Source organism: Hemitrygon akajei, chromosome 6 (genome assembly GCF_048418815.1).
Source record: "Hemitrygon akajei chromosome 6, sHemAka1.3, whole genome shotgun sequence".
NCBI lineage: Eukaryota > Metazoa > Chordata > Chondrichthyes > Myliobatiformes > Dasyatidae > Hemitrygon > Hemitrygon akajei.
In genome coordinates this window covers 34,523,632-34,541,811 of record NC_133129.1, presented here as the reverse complement: position 1 = coordinate 34,541,811, position 18,180 = coordinate 34,523,632, and the positions used below count along the sequence as shown (strand labels likewise).

At 41.5% G+C, this 18,180-nt stretch overlaps 1 protein-coding gene across 16 annotated transcripts in view; it reads right to left on the bottom strand.

Moving 5' to 3' along the window:
• Positions 1-18,180, bottom strand: part of LOC140728939 (teneurin-3) — a 2,305,574-nt gene that overhangs the window by 412,682 nt on the left and 1,874,712 nt on the right. For 2 of the 16 annotated variants that reach the window (XM_073048063.1, XM_073048067.1), the window contains exon 1: positions 6,477-6,823. The exons of 13 other annotated variants lie outside the window; for them this stretch is intronic. The gene's annotated coding sequence lies outside the window, so the exon portion shown is untranslated. Of the gene's footprint in view, positions 1-6,476; positions 6,824-7,368; positions 7,482-18,180 lie in introns of those variants that run through there. One more of the 16 variants, XM_073048064.1, reaches the window with a different exon arrangement.

The following is an 18,180-nucleotide window of genomic DNA, read 5'->3' as shown; positions in this document are numbered from 1 at the left end:
TTTATTACTCAGTTAAATGGTAGCTTGTCTTTTTTTATACCTTTTTAACTATTTCCACAAAGCTTCAGCTAATTAGGGCACCTCCTAATTGGGCCAAAGTACGTATACTGGCCCCGACGTGTCTGCTAATTAACCAGAATTCACTGTATATTAAATCCAGGCCCCCTGATTTTTAATAGTCCTTCCTATACTATCTTAGCTTGTTATTTTATGCACCACATTGAAGCCTCCCTTCACCCTCCCTTGTTTTAAGGAGGGTAGCTCTAACTTATCCAAGAGACTGCAGATGCTGGAAGTGTTAATGCAGGATTTCAACCTGAAACATCAAAATTTCCTTTACCCTCCCCCCCCAACAGATGCTGTGTGACCTGCTGAGTTTCTCCACATTTTATTTTTGCTCCACATATCCAATCTCTCCTCAGAGTTACAATTGTCCAGTCTGATCAAAATCCTTGCACACAAAGTACTGGGATATTTCAGCAGGTCAGATGGCACACATGGAGGGGAATAAACAGCTGACGTTTCAGGCCAAGACCCTTCATCGTGACACTTGGTAAACCTTTGCCACCTTCCAGTGAAATTGCTTCTTTTCTGATGACGCCAACAGAACTGTATGGGGCACTCGCTCCAGCGTTCAGCGGAATCCCGCTGCGTCACCCACACAGTGGAGTAAAAATATTCCACATAAATGTAACAACCGGAACGGAAGGGAAATGAAGAAAGAAGTTGTAATTTGAAATGAAAATAGAAAATGCAGCTCAAGGCAGTGTCTGCGAAGAAAACCAAATTGAATTTGAATTATCAGGTTGATGAACTTCCATCAGACAGGACCTGGATTGTGTGGTAATGATTAAAATGTCTTCTCCAAATTAGCCTTTCATGCTTCCTCAGTCCTTTCTCCAAACCACTGCAATCCACATCTCCAGCCACCCAAACCATATACTCGGGAATATTTATAAAAATCTCTTCACCTCCTTCGATTCCTCCAATTCCTTTATTCAAACCTACCTTTTGTCTAATTATGTCTTCTGTGCTGCACCTAGGAATAATTTTTTCTACATTATTTAAGTGCAAGCTGTTACCATCTCATTGCTAATTCAAGATTTACTTTAATGGGCAGAAATATCGGAAGCTGCAAAGTGTAAAGCACAAAACGCCAGCTGCTACAAAGAATAAAAACAAGATTAAAAACACGCACGCTCAAACTTTCCATCTAGACAGAAAATTGTAGGCTGAATTGCTTGCAGAGCATTGATCTGCAGTCTGGAAGTAGTGAAGGCAAAGACCTCCTCTTATGCTTGGATGCAGAAGTCATGCTGTTGGACAGACTTTCTGCATGCAATTATACACATGAAAGTAGTTAAAAAGAAATGTCATTTACATAGCACCTGCCAAATCCTCAACACATTGGGAAGTTGAATTTGGTATCCGGCAGGCCTGTTTATCAGCTGTGCCAAAGTAATAGTGGGACAGTTGGCACTAGTATTTCAGCGAAGCTGATAGTTAGCTGAAGTTACATTGTCAGTTTGAACTGTAGGAACTGAGTCATACATAATATTCAACCCCCCCCCCCCACACACACACACACAAAAAAATCTGGTCACTAATGAACTTAAGTGTAATTGTATATGTCAATGTAAGCTTATATGGATGTGATACACGTGTACAGATTTGGTGTTTACTGTTTTCCCTCTCATTTGACAAGATGTCTGCATTATGACCAGCCACAATGTTCTGAGATAAAAGAAATGCTACTGTAATTACTTCCCACCCCCTCAAAAGAGATGTGCAGTGGATTCTGTTTAATTGGGTCAGCGGTTAATCAGGGCAACTGCTTATTTAGGACAACGCTTAAAAGAACAAAAAGAAACTAATTGTGAGAAAAAAAACAAGATTCCCTTTGTTTATTTGGGACACTATTCCATTTAATTGGGACAGGAGACTCTCTCTGAACAGTTTCTGACTAGCGTCAGTTGTGTGCACTTGTTTAGCCATTAGATACTGCATCATAATTAGAGTGAACTGCTTTTAAATAGCGTCAGTTGCCTCTGTTTTTTTAAAAGGAGTGATTCTTGTCACAGACAATTGGTGAGAAGTAAGCAGAAAGACAATTCAGAACTGTTTAACTCACTGTGGTTATAACCATTCAGGCTTGGAGATGCCCGAAACGACTGGGAGTGAAAACGAAACGATTTCAGTACTTCAACAAGTTAGGGACTGCAAAGAATTTGAAGTTATCAAAATCATCTTAAATGTTAAAATGAAAAATGAGGATTTGGCAGATGCAATTCAAAAGCATTGCATGAAGGTAGTCCATTATCTAACTCCACCAAGGACAGTCCCAAGCCTGACTGTGTAAGGAAGATGGTTGGGCATGGGGCTATCAGCCCCATCCCCAGAAATACCCAGTGCTACAGAAACGCCAATGGAGGTCTAAAGACCTCATCCCTGGGAGAGGAAGGATACACCAAGAAGATGGAGACAACATGAGAGACTGGCTCAGGACAGAGAACACTGGCGAGCTATGTAGAGTTTAAGCAAGTAAGAAATTCAGTCCATCTCAGCACTACGTGTCTGCACTGATTTTGTTCATTTACATTCAATCAAAAGCACTAGATTAATTCCTCAGTCAGTAACTATTAGGAAGTAAAACATAGTTTTATAGCACTGCAGAAGTATTGGTAGTATTCTAATTTGTTCTGTATTTCATTTAAATACTTAAGTTTTTACTTAGTTAAATTTTAGTTTGCATTTTTATACCTTTTAACTATTTTCATGAGACTTCGGCTAATTCGGGCAGCCACTTAATTGGACCCTGTGTGTACCAATTAACCGGAGTCCACTGGATTTTGATGCATTTAGCATGTTCTCCATCATACAGAATTATTATTCTTTGGAGTTAGTGCACTCACCTTTGGGATCTGTGAATTGCAGAGGAGCTTCTGACTGACAAAAACCATGCAACAACAAAACCTTACCAAAAACACTTGAAAATACACTTGAAATGAACATGCTAATTAATAATTAAAGGAAATTACTGCAGATGACCCTGGTGTAATCAATTTTAAACCTGGTGATTAACCACTCAATTTTCTGTTTCCCTCCATGTTCTCCACTGGTTCAAGATTAATTTGATTGCCTCAGTCTTGCCCACAAAACTGCTCCTGTCCCGTGCTTGCACAGATTACGGAAGACTTTTCAAATCTAAATGCACAAGCATCAGCTGCCATATTTTAGAAATATTTCCATATTGAAAAGTACTTAATGTACTGAGAAACTGATTGGCATACACTAATGGAGCGATTAAATAGTTCAGTCTATTTCTTATGCTATTTTCTGATAGTTAACCAGGTAGAAATTGATAAATGATTGGACAGCTTCTTTAGACACACTGAATTTTGATAATAAACTTGTTTTTATTGACTAAACTACCATTCACATACATTAAACCTTACTTTACAGAACAAAATGTAATAATTACATTCCATTATGCTGCCTGATTTTGTTAGTTTATTGAAGATTTTATACTTGCTTTAAAGCTGATGAATTTTTATTAATAGACTGTGCTAAGAAATGGGACCGAGTCACATATTTATTCATGAAAAAGCCCTGCATGAAAGTAATTTGCTTACACATTCAATTTTGCTAGCAGTTACTTAGATCATAAGACCAAGGAGTCTTAGGCCATTTGAATTAGGCCATTTGGCCCATCATGTTTATGCAGCCATTTCATCATGGCAGATTTATGACACCCTCAACCCCATTCTCCTGCCTTGTCCCCATAACCCTTCCTTACTTATTGACTGCTCAGCAGCCATGGAGAGAACAACCCAGGCACTTCAGTGTGCAATTCCTCTTACTGAGGCCAATATTTACCTGATATCAGATGTATGTGGGTAATGCGGTACATACCTTACTTGGGGGGTTTGGTGGAAACCTTTGCTATTAACCCATCAGTAACATGAGGCAGCAATTAAAGGCCGTCACACCGATCCTTTTCATCAGTGTCCTTGGGTTAGCATAATGTGGAAGTGGAGCTGCCTTCACAGATCACAACCCCCTTAAAATATCAACTTCTCTCATTGGTCTCTTGATCAGTTACTTGAGAGAACTATTCGTTCTATTCATAAGAGCATAAGACATAAAAACAGAATTAGGCCTATTCAGTCAGCTCCACCATGGTCAATTTATTATCCTTCTGCCTTCTCCCCATAACCTTTGACATCGTTACTAATCGAGAACCTACCAACCTTTGCTTTAAATATACCCAATGATTTGGCCTCCACTGCCATCTGTGGCAATAAGCTCCACACATTCACCACCCTCCAGCTAAAGAAATTCTTCCTCATCTCGGTTTTAAAGGTATGTCCTTCCATTCTGACCCTGTGTCTTCCAGTCCTAGGAAACATCTCCAACTACAGGAAACATCCTTTGATCATGAGTGGGAGTAGTAGGTGTGTGGCCAAACACAAAGAGCAGTGCATCAGCCATTCTGCATCACATCTCTCCCCCCCCCATTTCCACGGTACTTTATCTGCAGCCTTGCAGTTAGTGAAACCTCTGCTCACTTTCCAGCACAACTTCCTTAAGCACATGAATTGGTGTGCAAAATGGATTCTTGCCCATTTTCACAAACGGTTTCAAGAGACTGCGGAAGATATCAGTGCTATACAAATCACGTGTTCAGTGCATCAAAAGAGAGTGAGTGAACTCTGGTGTAACTCAACAAAAAGTTTGCATGCAGTTCAGTCACAATTTCCCAATTGGGCGCAGCTGAGAAACTGAAGGCCCATTACTTTAGCAGCGTTATTAAACACCTTTATTATCTTGTTTCAATGCTCCTCCCTCTTTTGGAACTACTCAGGCGCCGCCTGCCTTGGACTCATCTGCGGGAAGGGGAAGCCGTTTGCGTCGGCAGAGGCAACTCCGCGACCTTGGTCATTCCGAGCGGCCAGTAGGGGGAGCTCAGGTACAACTTTCGCCAGGTGAACGCACAACTGGCGTTCGTCTCTCTCTCTCTCTCTCTCTCTTTACCACCAACACCCCCCCCCCCCCCACCTCCCTGCAGCCGAACAATGCTCCATTTAGTAGCGTGGGCGCTGCACTTGACAACCCAGACATGGTTGCCACCTTCCCACCTGGAATAAAAGCAAGACCTGCAGTTTCTCAAGTCCTTGATATTGTCGATCCCAAGAGCGAACTACATATATTTATTAAGTGGTAGAAAAAGAATGAGCAACACGTGTTTTTCTGTCAGTGCCCTGCGTGGAGACAGATTCAGGATATTGAACATATAAGAACCGTCAACTAAGAGGCAGCAATAACTAAACTGCTCTGACACGTCCTTCTAACCCCCATTTAAATGCGTGAAACACACAAGAATGATCAAAACCTTCATTCAGACAGTAAGGTTGATATGAACGCATTAAGTTGATAGATACAAAGTATATTTGGTAACCCAGGAATCTATCTGGCCGATTACTAGCTGCAGATATATTTTCCTGATTACTAAATTTGGCAAGATAAAAGCTATTTCAAGATTATTTATTTACCTTACCAAAAGTCCCGTTAAAATTACCGAGAGAAATATATTGCTGATTGCAAAGCTAATTGCTGAGAACTGCCTCTCCATGGATTTCACATCCATATCTTCAAGTAGCCAAACATTGATCACTAACAAATTAACTGTACACACACACGTACAAGTAACCAGCCACAGATACAAAGCGTTGCTGTTTCATTTCCTACTATATTAAGTTGAGCTGTTTCAGTGAGAAATCGATAAAGTCATTAAAATTCAATGGGGTTAAAAAGAAACCCAAGCTCCTTTCCTTTCCGAATCGTGTTGTAACAGACTGCATGTCTCGCTATGATACCCCTCCCTCCCTCCCTAGGGGCTCGCATTCCCAACATCAAGACCTGATGCAAGAACTGCAAAGATCTTGGACTCGACTTTTCTCGCCGGCTTTTGGCGATTCTGGCCTATTCATCGGAACAGCCACTCAGCTGCAGCAAGATTGTTCGGAGGTGGACAGCGTCCGTCCATCGCCCTAAAGCAGTCCAACCACTTCACGCCAAAAAAGAAAATCAATCTCTTGAAAACGTATCACAACGAATGCTCGAGAGGAAAACCGCGCACACGCTGAAGGAAGGGAACGCAACACTACTGTTTGTAGCCACCGTCCACGCTCACACAACTCTAGATGTAACGTGCACCGCCATTCATCTACTCCAAAGGGGTTCATTCAACAGAGAGACCCTCGTACGCTTGTGTTTTTTACATGAGAATTTCAAGCCCATTCTGATTCAGATTACTTTTTACATTCCTTCCCGCTCTTCCCCACCCACAAAGCGCTCCCCGAGCGGGACAGCATGCGCTAGCAATAACAGATATTAATGACTCGACATACAGCCAAGAATCACTGTTTATCCTGGCCTCCGTACCAGGTCAAATAGCCAAGCACTCGGTCACCCACCTTCCTCCGCCGACTCTTTCCTCACTGTCTGAAAACGGCAGAGCGTTCACGCCGTGTCTACGGGCTTATCCAACACTATCCCCGGATCACATTACACGGGCCGGCTCCCGAGGAGCGGCGACCTGGACTTACTCGGGATAGGTTGAAGCTCCTACCGCTGACTCCCAGTCATAGAGAGAAAGGGAGAGAGAGCTGGGGGTGGGAGCTAAAACTACTCTAACCTTTCATAGCAAGGTTAAAATACCATAGGAGGAGGCACCTCACAATCTCCTTTAACCGATGACTGCTGTGGGATGCCGGAGAGGGAGAGGATTTACAAGAGCGCCTGGTCCTTTCAAGGGGGCAAGATCAGCGGATCAGTCAGCTCATTCGTGGTGGTGGGCTAAGGGGGGGGGGGGGTGATAGGCACTTTGTTCAGAAGGAGCTGCCTGCGTGTCTGGGACTCTCCTGGTCAGCCTCCTCCCACTCCCCCGCCCCGCTCAGTACAGTTGGATTTTCTAACAGGTCCATTTCAATTTTGTCCTACACGTCCGAATTGAACTAAATTAGTTTTGTCTGCACGTTCGGGCAGTGGATCAATTGCATGTGTTTGCACACTGGGACTGAATTAATAAAATATGAGACGGAATTAAGACTGTAGGTACAGTATGCTGAAATCTCTCTCCATCGTTTCATAATAAACCAGTTTATATTCAAAACTCTGCTGCACATATTCCCTGTGATGCAGCATTTTCTCGGTCTGGCTGCCGTGAATTAGGTTTCTGCTTCACAGGCTACACTGAATGCAAGCTGTCTGTTTTTAATCTCTCCCCCCCCCCCCCCCACACACACCCCTTCCCAGAATGTATACTTCGCCACTGACCGAACGCCAAAATAAGGGAACAACACTCACGTTCCTGTTTTAGCGTGAGGTTTGGATGTCTGCTCTCCCACTCGGGAATGAAGCGATTTCAGTCTCTCAAACCTGTTTCATTACTGATTGTGATCATGCCTCATCTGTGACCCAACTCCTCCAGCCCACTTCTTTTTAAAAACAAAAACAATCTATCGGTTTCAGGTTTAAAATTAACAAGCATCAACTGCCATTTTTAGAAGTGTTCCAGGTTTTTTGTCACTCTCCACTTGATCCGCTGATCTTATTTCACTCCCGGAATGCCTGGTTCCAATCTTTTGACCTGCCCCCTTGTGCGCGCCTCAGCAACCAGTAGGGAGAGTTTCTCTCTGCACACCCCACGGGTTCAACTTAACATCTTAAATCAAATCACCTTGCAAATTCCGAGAAAGAATCGTCCAGTTTCTGTTCTCATTGCTCAACTGTTGTACACCACATTTAATTCTGATTTTTCCCTGCCTTACTCACTTCAAGACAACATATCCAGATTAAGGTGTGAAGCCCAGTGCAGGTATAATCTATCCTGGGCTGCTTTACATTCTTTCTGTGAGCTCCTATCCCATATCATCAGCCCTATTGATTACTTACCGCAACTATATGGCTTTGCAATGATCTATAAACTTCAAACTTTTCAATATTTAGAAAGAATTCTCTTTTACAATCATTGAAATGTAAAATGAATGCCTCCATTCTAACCTAATTTTGATTTTTCATTCAAAATTTTAATGTACCTCTCTCCACTGCAGGCAAAGTTGACATACACTCGGAGGCCTCTTTAAGAGTCGCTGCCCGGAAGGAGTTTGTATGTACTCTCCGTGACCATGTGGGTTTCCTCCGGGTGCTCCGGTTTCCTCCACACTACAAAGACGTACCGGTTGGGAGGTTAATTGGTCATGGTAAATTGTCCTGTGATTAGGCTAAGATTAAATTGGAGGGATTGCTCAGTGACGTGGCTCGAGTGGCCGGGAAGGCCTATCTGCACTGTATCTCAATTAAAAAAAACAGGTATACAGTACCTGCTCATTAATGCAGATATCTAATTAGCCAATCATGTGATAGCAACCCAATGTATAAAAGCATGCTGACATGGACAAGAGGTTCAGTTGTTGTTCAGACTGGGGAAGAAACGTGATTTAAGTTACTTTGACCATGGAATGATTGTTGGTGCCAGATGGGATGCTCTGAGTATCTCAGAAACCGCCAGTCTTCTGGGATTTCTCACACACAACACTCCAGAGCAGGGGTGCGTTCCCAACCTTTTTAATGGCATGGACTCCTGCCATTAACTGAGGGCCAGGTTGGGAACTCCAGCTCTAGAGTTTCCAGGGAGAGGTGTGAAAATAACAGAAAGAAAATCCAGTTAGCAGCAGTTCTGTGGAGCGAAAATGCCTTGTCAATGAGAGAAGTCTGAGGAGATTGGCCAGACTGGTTCAAGCTGACGGGAAGTCGACAGTAACTCAAATAACCATGCGATACAATAGTGGTGTGAAGGTTGCACCTTTTAATAAACAACATGTCAAACTCTGAAGTGGATGTACAGCAGCAGAAGACCATTTACATACACTCAGTGGACACTTTATTAGATACAGGAGGTTCCTAATAAAGTGGTCACTAAGTACACATCCAGCATTATACACTCCTCATGTAGAGCTCAACATTTTGCTCTAAACTTTGAGGAAAATTGAGCAAGTTTACTATATTTGCCATTTGACTTTCTGGTTTCTAATACAACCTTCCAGCAAATTTCCAAAACTGTAACTTCACAGCCAGCTGTCCATTCTTGCATAGGAAGTTGTTTATTTTCCACTTCTTTCTAGAGTGATGCAATTAAAAAATGGCATATTGGCATTTCTGTGCAACCTGACCCAGCAGTATGGATCTATCAGCAACAAATAATACCCATTTATAAACATGAAGGATTCTGCAAATGCTGGAAATCGAAAGCAACACACACAAAATGCTGGAGGAACTTAGCAGGCTAGGCAGCATCTAGTGAGATGAATAACTATTCTACATTTTGGGCTGAGACACTTCTTCAGGATTCCCATTTATATAGACATGTAAGACATTACAGGGGAAAGGAGACCATATTGACCATTAAGCCTGTGATAAATCATTGGCAAAATTACCCATTACTCCTTCTCCACTACTAAGGCATTTTTGCTCCTCAACAGTTACTTATACAATTCAAATCTAAATCTATCTATATCCAACATCTTCCAGATAGAACACCTTGGACCAAAATGCAAAGAGTGAAAAAAAAACTCACGTTAAAATACACATCGTACAGACTTAGACGAGGCAAGTCCCACTGTGGTCTTCAAGAGAATATTCAATAATTTTGTGAAAAAATTGCAATGCTATAGAGAAGGGGCTGGTAAAGAAGAATGGAAAAGCTTACAAAATTGGTGGATACAGTCAGGCCCATCACATGAACAGCCTTCCCCACCACTGAGCACATCTACAAGGAGCACTGCCACAAGAAAGCATCATCAAGGACCCCCTCCATCTAGGCCATGCTCTCTGCTTGTTGCTGCCTTCAGGAAAGAAGTACAGGTACATGATCTTTAGGTCCCACACCACCAGGTTCAAGAACAGTTGTTACCCTTCAGACATTAGGCTCCTGAAATCATTGTGGATAGATTCACTCACCTCAACACTGAACTGATTCCACAACCTATAAACTCATTTTCAAGGACTCTACAACTTCATGTTCTCAGCATCAATTATTTGCTATTATTATTTTTTTGGTATTTACACAGTTCATCTTCTTTTGCAAATTGATTGTGTGTCAGTCTCTGTGTGTAATTTTTGATTGTTTATATTATATTTCTCAACTAGATCTACTGTGAATGCCCACAAGAAAATGAATCTCAGGGCAGCATATAGTGACCTATATATACTTCGATTAAAAAATTACTTTGAACGCTTGATGCCTTGACATACTTTCTAAAGGACAGTGATCAGAATTGAAAACAATACTTCAGCTGTACCCTAAACAATGTTTTAAATATGTTTAGCACAATTTATTTGCTTTTGTACTCTATTACATTATTGTTACACTCTGGATATCAAATCAATTTTTACAAAGAGCTTTGCCAAAACCTTATGCTAAAAGTTTTGCTTACAGAATATATCCATAGTTCTTTTTCCCTGCACCTCCACTTGGCTTACAGTGCCTCTTCTTATTCTTCTACCAAAATATTTCATGTGTGTCACACTTCATCTTTCCATTTCAGAATCTGTCTTTGTTCTCTGCAAGTCTCTTACTGTGTTACTTTATTGTATTTCTGAGTATCCTATCTGCAAACTACAAATTATTATCTGATCTCCCAATCATTGCTATATAGCAACAAGAGTTCTGATGTCTTTGGAAAAGCATTGCTTTCTTCTTGTCAGGCTGAAAAACAGTTACCTGCTCTTTTCTCCTCCCTTGTAACCTGCCTATCACCCCCGTCATCTGGATCCACCTATCACCTGCCACCTGTTGATCCTCTCTTTTCATCCCCCACCTTTCCTATACTGGCTATTTCCCCCTCTGTCTTTCCAGTCCTGATGACAGATCTCCACCAAAACTGTCAACTGTTCATTTCCCTCCAAAATGTACAAAAAAGCTGGATGAACTCAGCAGGTCGGGCAGCATCCACACGGATGCTTTTTTGTACGTCTTGATTTGAATACAGCATCTGCAGTGCACTTTGTGTTTGCATTTCCCTCCAAAGATGCTGACTGACCCATTGAGTTCCCCAAGCTTCTTTGTGTGCTGCACTGGATTTCCACTATCTGTATTCTTTTCTCTTCCTTAGCCAAGTTCAAACCCCTGGTTTACCATTCCTTTTATTCTCACAACCTTGAACTTCATTCAGTATCTATTATGGGATACCCAATCAGGCAAAGAGTACATACAGAACTTCAACCCGCTACCCACAACAATCCTTACTCCATCAAAGAACACAATCAAATTAGTCAAACATTACTTGCGTTTTCGGTAATGGTTTGGATGTTCATCATTCGCACAGATCTTTTCAAATGTAAATTCAGATTGTTCCGGATTATTGTCTCAAAGTTCCTTTGACAGTGATAATGGTTTAACTGGTCTGTAGGATTCTAAATTTATCTTCAGCCCTCTTTAATCAGTGATGCAGGGTTATTCTCCAGTACTCAGGCACCACCTAGAATCCAGACAGGAACTGTGACCACAGACTATAATCATTCCACCCTACTTCCCTCAGAAACCTGGAGACACCCCAATTTGACTGGATGGCTTTTCTACTTAGTGGACTGCCAACCTTTTCAATAGCAATCTGTTTATTTTTTTATCACAACCGACACCACAATATTGGCAGCATTTTCTTTTTCCATGAAGCCAGATGCAAAGTTCTCAGTTCATATTTTTGTCAAGCCCCCTGACTTTACCATAAAATAGTCCTTTGGTTCCCCATTCTGTGTTACCCGTCCCAAAGTCAAATTTGCACCATTATAGTTCTTCTCCTTCTCCAACTTTAACCCAGCTTAAACCTCTTTTCTTCAGTAACTTCTATACTTTTACTTCTGTTCCTAATCTAACCCTCCAATAGTCAAGCCTTCTGTCTCATTTTATTCAGTGCATCTTCAGATAATAGGAAACACCAATTTAATACATCCTTTCTTTTCAGCTAAGAATGCATTCTAATGTTACAAAACTAACCTTGGTCCATGAAGCTTCACCAGAGCCATCACAGTTCTGACAAAGGGCCTCCGACCCGAAACACTGACTTAGTTTCTCTTCCGTAAATGCTTTCTCTCCTTCTGGTTTTTTTTTAACATGTCCAGTTTAATTTCACTATCAAGCCATCTTCACTTTTGAGACTCTTCCGTTACAGAATTATGAATTCGCCTTCTATTTTCTTAATTTAACTTCAACTGAAGAAGGTCCCTTTACAGACTTAATTCAGTCAAGGTCTCTTGAAGGATATTAAAGCACATTTATATTTCACACTTTGAACATGATGATAGTTAAGCAAAGTCACGGAAGAAGCAGGTCCTTTTTTGCTTGTCTGCACTTATCCCATGTGTCGGCATTGGCTCCATACGTTTCTATGCCTTGCCTATTATGAGCCTGTCCAAATGTCTGTTAAACATAGTCATTGTACCTTATTCCACCATCTCATCTGAGAGATAGTTCTATATTTAGATTTAGATTTGTAATTTAGTTTTAAAGATACATTGTGTAATGGGCCCTTTGAGCTGCACCACTCTACAACCCCCAATTTAACCCTTGCCTAATCACAGAACAGTTTACAATTAAGCTACTAACTGGTACATCTTTGGACTGTGGGGGAAGAAAAGCTCCCGCCTTCAATAGGGAGGACATGAGGACATACCTCTGTGTAAAAATGTTTGCCTCAAAGCCTCTTTAAAACTCCTTTTAAGCCTCATCTTAAATCAATGCCCTTTTGTTTGTGATGACACTACCATGGGGAAAATATTTTGACTGTCGACCATATCTAAGCCTATTACAATTTTATGTACCCCTATCAGGTTGCTTCTCAGCCTCCTTCACTCCAGAGAGACATGCCCAACCTATCCAATATTTCCCCACAATTGAAGTCCTCCAAATCCAGGCGACATACTGGTGAATTTCCTTTGCACTTTCTCCAGCACAACCACATCCTTCCTATAATTTTGGGACCAGCTGGAACATAATGACACAACCTTTACATCCTATGAAGTCAAGCATGTGATATGCTTACCTCATCACGTGTGCTGCCACTTTCAGGAAACAATTACTTGAACGCAAATTTCCCTTTGTACATCAACATCTTTAGTATCCTACCATTTACTGTATATGTACTATTGTCAGCTGAAATCCCAAAATGCCACTTCGCACTTGGAATTACATTCCATACGCCAATGTTCTGCCCAAATTTGCTTCTATTTCCACCAACATAATTTTGCATCCAATTAGCCAACTTATCTTGCCTTCCATGTGTGTGTGTGTGTGTGTGTGTGTGTTTTTTTTCCCCTTTTGGATCAGCCTACCACAGGAGATCTTGTCAAATGCCTTGCTGAATTCCATACAGAGGATGTCTCTCACCCTACCTTAATCAATCTACTCAGGTGCCTTCTCAAAAATACCCAATCAAATTAGTGAGACAGCATTTACCTCACAGACATGCTGATCATCCCAGATTAGCCTTTTGATATGTACATAAATCCTATCTCTTAGGATTTTCTCCATTGATTTCCCTACTACTGATGTGTGGATCAACAGCTTGCAGTTGCCTGCTTTATCACTGCAGTCCTTCTGAAATAAAGGGACAATGTTAGCTATTGTACGGTCTCCTGGCATTTCACCTGAGGTTAATAAAGGATCAAAAATTTCTGCCAGCTTTCTCCTTTGCTTCTCAAGGTGAAATAGACAAAAACTTGGAACGGACGGGCTGTGTTAAGAGGAAAGGCTTGTATCTACTGGAATTTAATAAAGGGAGTTGCGATGAGGAAAATATATACTAGTGAGAGTTTTTGACACCATGAACGCAAAGAGAGTATGTTTCCTTTTGTGGGAGAAACTAGAACTGGGAGTCACTGTTTAAAAACAAGGGTTCACCCATTTAAGACAGAGATGAGATGAAAGTTTCCCTCTCAGAACTGTGAGCATTTGAAATTGTCTTCCTCTAAAGATGGTAGATATTGTTTTTAAGGCAAAAGCAGGTGAAAACTTGATGAGCAAAGGGTGAAAGGTTGCAGCGAGAAGACGGGATTATGGAGTTGAGGTTACAATTAGATCAGTCTTCATCCTAACAAAAGGTGGAGCGGGTTGGAGAGCCCAGACTGCCCTTTTCCTTTTCCTTGGTCCTTTTCCTATGTTGTGTGCTCATCCCAGTCATTTCTCTGTAAGCTTTATGAGATAACTCCACCAAATTCAATCAAGCTTTCCATGAATCAAAACCTACATTCCATGTGTGTTTAAAAGAAAACCATCATGTTCACCATATTTTTATTGAGAGAATATTGTGTGGGGCTCTGGTACTGACTTGACTAACTACAGAATGTGTCAGAAATAAGACCCAAAGTTCCACAGGACCAAGTTTGTCCACACTCTAAAATCTGCTGTGCCAGTGATGCATATGGTTGTTAACTAAATAGCTTGAGAAAAGCCTGTTGCCCTGGTTACAAAATATAGTAAAGCTTTATCACTCTGTTGTTTTTAAATCTGGTTGACAGTAGTACAATGTGATTGAATGTAACAAGGGCACTAAAGTGACTAGCATAACTAAATGGATTTCTCACTGGCAAAGATCAGCCACCGAAAATAAGAGAGATGATTTTGGCTAAGTAATTGCAGTGATTGTGTCTTTTTCTGTGGTGGGACCCTTTTTAATCCCCAGTGCCAGGATGCCTGAAAACCAGTACACCAGCTTGAATAGGAACTCTTGCCTCGAAGCACCGTGTGCAAACGGACAAAACCTTTTATAGTTTTCACACATTTGTATCGCTTATGAGGGCGAAGTCCACTTTCAACCACTGGTTTAACTAAATATTGGTATTGATTTTATGACTGTCACATGTATCAAGGTACGTTGAAAAACTTGTCTTGCATACCGTTAATACAGATCAAATTATTACACAGTGCATTAAGTTAGAATAATGCAGAATAAAATGTAAAAGCTACCAAAAAAGTGCAGTGCAGATAATCAACAAAGTGCAAGATTATAACGAGGCCAAGAAACAATATTATCTTACCTTTCCCACCCACCTACTTGGTTTCACCTATCACCTTTTGGCTAGTCTCGCCTGCACCTTTTTACTCTGCCATCTTTCCATTTCCATTGCAGTCTAGAAGAAGGATCCTGGCCTGAAGCGTTGACCTCTACAGATGCTGCCTGACCTGCTGAGTTCATCCAGCATACTGTATGTGTCGCTTATCGTACAAGGGCTGGATTACAGTGGGACACAATCTGTCCTAGAGCCTGGCGGCCACTGCTTTCAGGCTCCTGGATCTTCTGCCCAATGGAAGAGGTGAAAGACAGAATGTCTGGGGTTGGTGGTGTCTTTGATTATGTTGTCTGCCTTTTCGGAGGCAGCAAGGAGTTTAGACAAAATCCACATAGGGGATGCTGGATCCTGTGATGTGCTGAACCGTGTCCACGACTCTCTGCAGTTTCTTAGGTTACCTGCCATACCGTGCATTACAGACCCTGTCTGCTTTTGCAATTCCAGACATCTTCTACAACTGATCTTTAAAAATTTTCTACATTGTCTTTACCATCCTTGTGATATCAAATAATAATCTCTCGTACTCACAACGATTGGCAGCACCTTGCAAACCTGGCAATGTTCCTGACTGTTTCATGATTTATACAAATCTTGGGTTGAGTGCGTTTAAAACATGCGTCCTTACTTCAGGAAACTTATGACAATGTGGAAGAAACTACCCAGATGCAGCTAGGTATTAAATAACAACAAACTGGTTATGATGTAAATTCATCAGCCTGAAACCCAAACTCTGCACAGACGCTGTCCAATTTTCGGCATTTTCTGTCAAATTTCAGATTTCCAGCTCCTGCCATTTTTAAAGTATATCTTAGCTGCAAGTGTTATCTAGTCAAAACCAAAAACTCTGGGCTCCAGTTTCAATCCATATTTTGAAGACACCAAGTAACTAGGCTGCATTGTTGGTAATGGCATCTAACTCCTGGGATATATAAGGGAAGGTTCCGTTATTATGTCTCTGGTGGGCATCATACCATGTTGAAAGAAGTCATCACTTGAGAAGATGAAGTAAATGGATTAGTTCTTCAGGCCACTGCTATTTGTGTGAAGTGTCTGAATGTGAACCAAGAAGTTACTGCATCTCTAAGTAATTAATAGCATTTGACGAGCTGTGGGTGTTTCTGACGAAGGAGCTATTTAAATCTTTTACAGCTGCACATTGCAAGGTTATTCTGCAGTTCTGTTGCTTTCATGGCCCTGGTGTGTTGCTCAGGAGTTAACCCGACAAAAACATGGCTTTGAACAATGTAAAATCACCTGTCAACCGGTCAATATCTTCAAACCTACCTTTCTTTGAGGACTGAAATACCCACCCACCATTTTCTTCTGTCCTGGTCTCCTGGGCCAATTTAATTAGACACTCACCAGAATTGGACAAGGTAGTCACACATGAAAGTCTCTGGAGGACATAAACAAAAGCTTTATTCAGCAAAATTCCCTTCTGCTCTGCTGCTCTCCTTGTGGAATGCCTGGATAATTGTCATCTTTGTGCAAGGCCATCAAACGTGTTTTTTTAAGGCTGGATTTTGATTGCTGTCAAACTTTCAGCCAACCTAAACAATAATAAGACTTCTTTCTGTTTTATAAAAAAAAGGGGGCAGTAGTAATAAAGATCCAACTGAAGTTAATAAGAGGTGCTGCTGTTTTAAGACCATGGACTTACACACGGCTAACAGTAGGGAGCCATAGTCTGGCAGAGAACCTGTTAACAACACAGACATGTGCAAGCCAGTGCCTTTCCTTCACTCACCAAAGCCACAGGGAAAAGAAAGTAAAATTGATTTAAAAAAGATAAAAAAAAGTGGCTGCAAATATGAATCCTATTAATTTTGCATGTAAATTCCTGATAAATTGAAGCAAATGTAACTATAGGTTGTTTTCTGAAATCAGGTACTTTCAGCAATATAGATAATGTGTCAGAGCACTCTTTTAACATCTCTTGAATGGAAACAGCAGCTCCAGTAGGAATTACCCTTCTGTCACAGCTCTCTTCAAAGTGGCTGTAGCTGTGACAAGAGGGATAATTCCTACGAAGGGAACCTCGATCTCTCTGTCCTTGATGATCTATTTGCATTGATGATGCTGATTTTATTCGCACAGGCATATGTGTGTCCATGCAGGTGTGTTTGTGCATATAGTGCACATATCTGTGCCCTTGTTGCAGGTCTGGTTCCCAATTGTCCTGGTTGTGCTTGCCTTTGGAACGAGATCCCACTCTATCAAGGCAGGTTTGCCAGGCACCCTGCAACAGCCACGCCATGTTAAAGGAATTCCCGCATGGGCATCCTCAGCATGACAAGGGATATTAAATCATTCTTGATCATCAAGGACTGACAAAGAGGAAGGAATGGTTAACCTTGCCTTCCATCTCCAACACCTCTCTACTTCCGCCCTGTTGGTGAGATGGCACTGTTGCCAACCCAGTTGTAGCCAGCAAATGGCTCCTCAACTTACTTCAGCATCAACAGTATTCTTGGGTCCATCTCATTTCGCACCCTGACATCATTTGAAAACATAACATTGTTGTTCATGTGGACACGACAAGTGTCTGACTCTAACGAAAACCCTCCACCCTCTCTAAAGGTTCTCCAAAGATTGGGGTCACAACAATTAGTACCAGTTGAGCAGAAATTTCCTCCAAGTGATATACTGGTCTACAAACTCCATTTCCAAACTACCAGTTGCATTCTTTCCCGTTCAGCAGTTTGAAGCTCAGCCAGGCTGTTTGGAACTCTGGAGAGATACTTACGCCTAAGATGAGACTTAGGACACACTTCTGTGCCATCACTAAGACCATCTGTATCCACCTCCAGCATCACCCAAGTGGCTTCTGCCTTGGCTCACAAGCTGCTGAAATCCTTTGAAACATCCAGACTAAAGGGTACAAGCACACCATGGCCAGCAGACCTCATTTCACCTTCTATAAAATTCCAGTCTCCTTTTAATCCTCAAATTCTTGTCCCATTATGATCCTAAAGTTAATCAGCATTGGCACACCCTAAGAATTTCAACAGCACGGCATCGGCTCCCTCCAGTTTTCCAGGAATTTTACTGTGA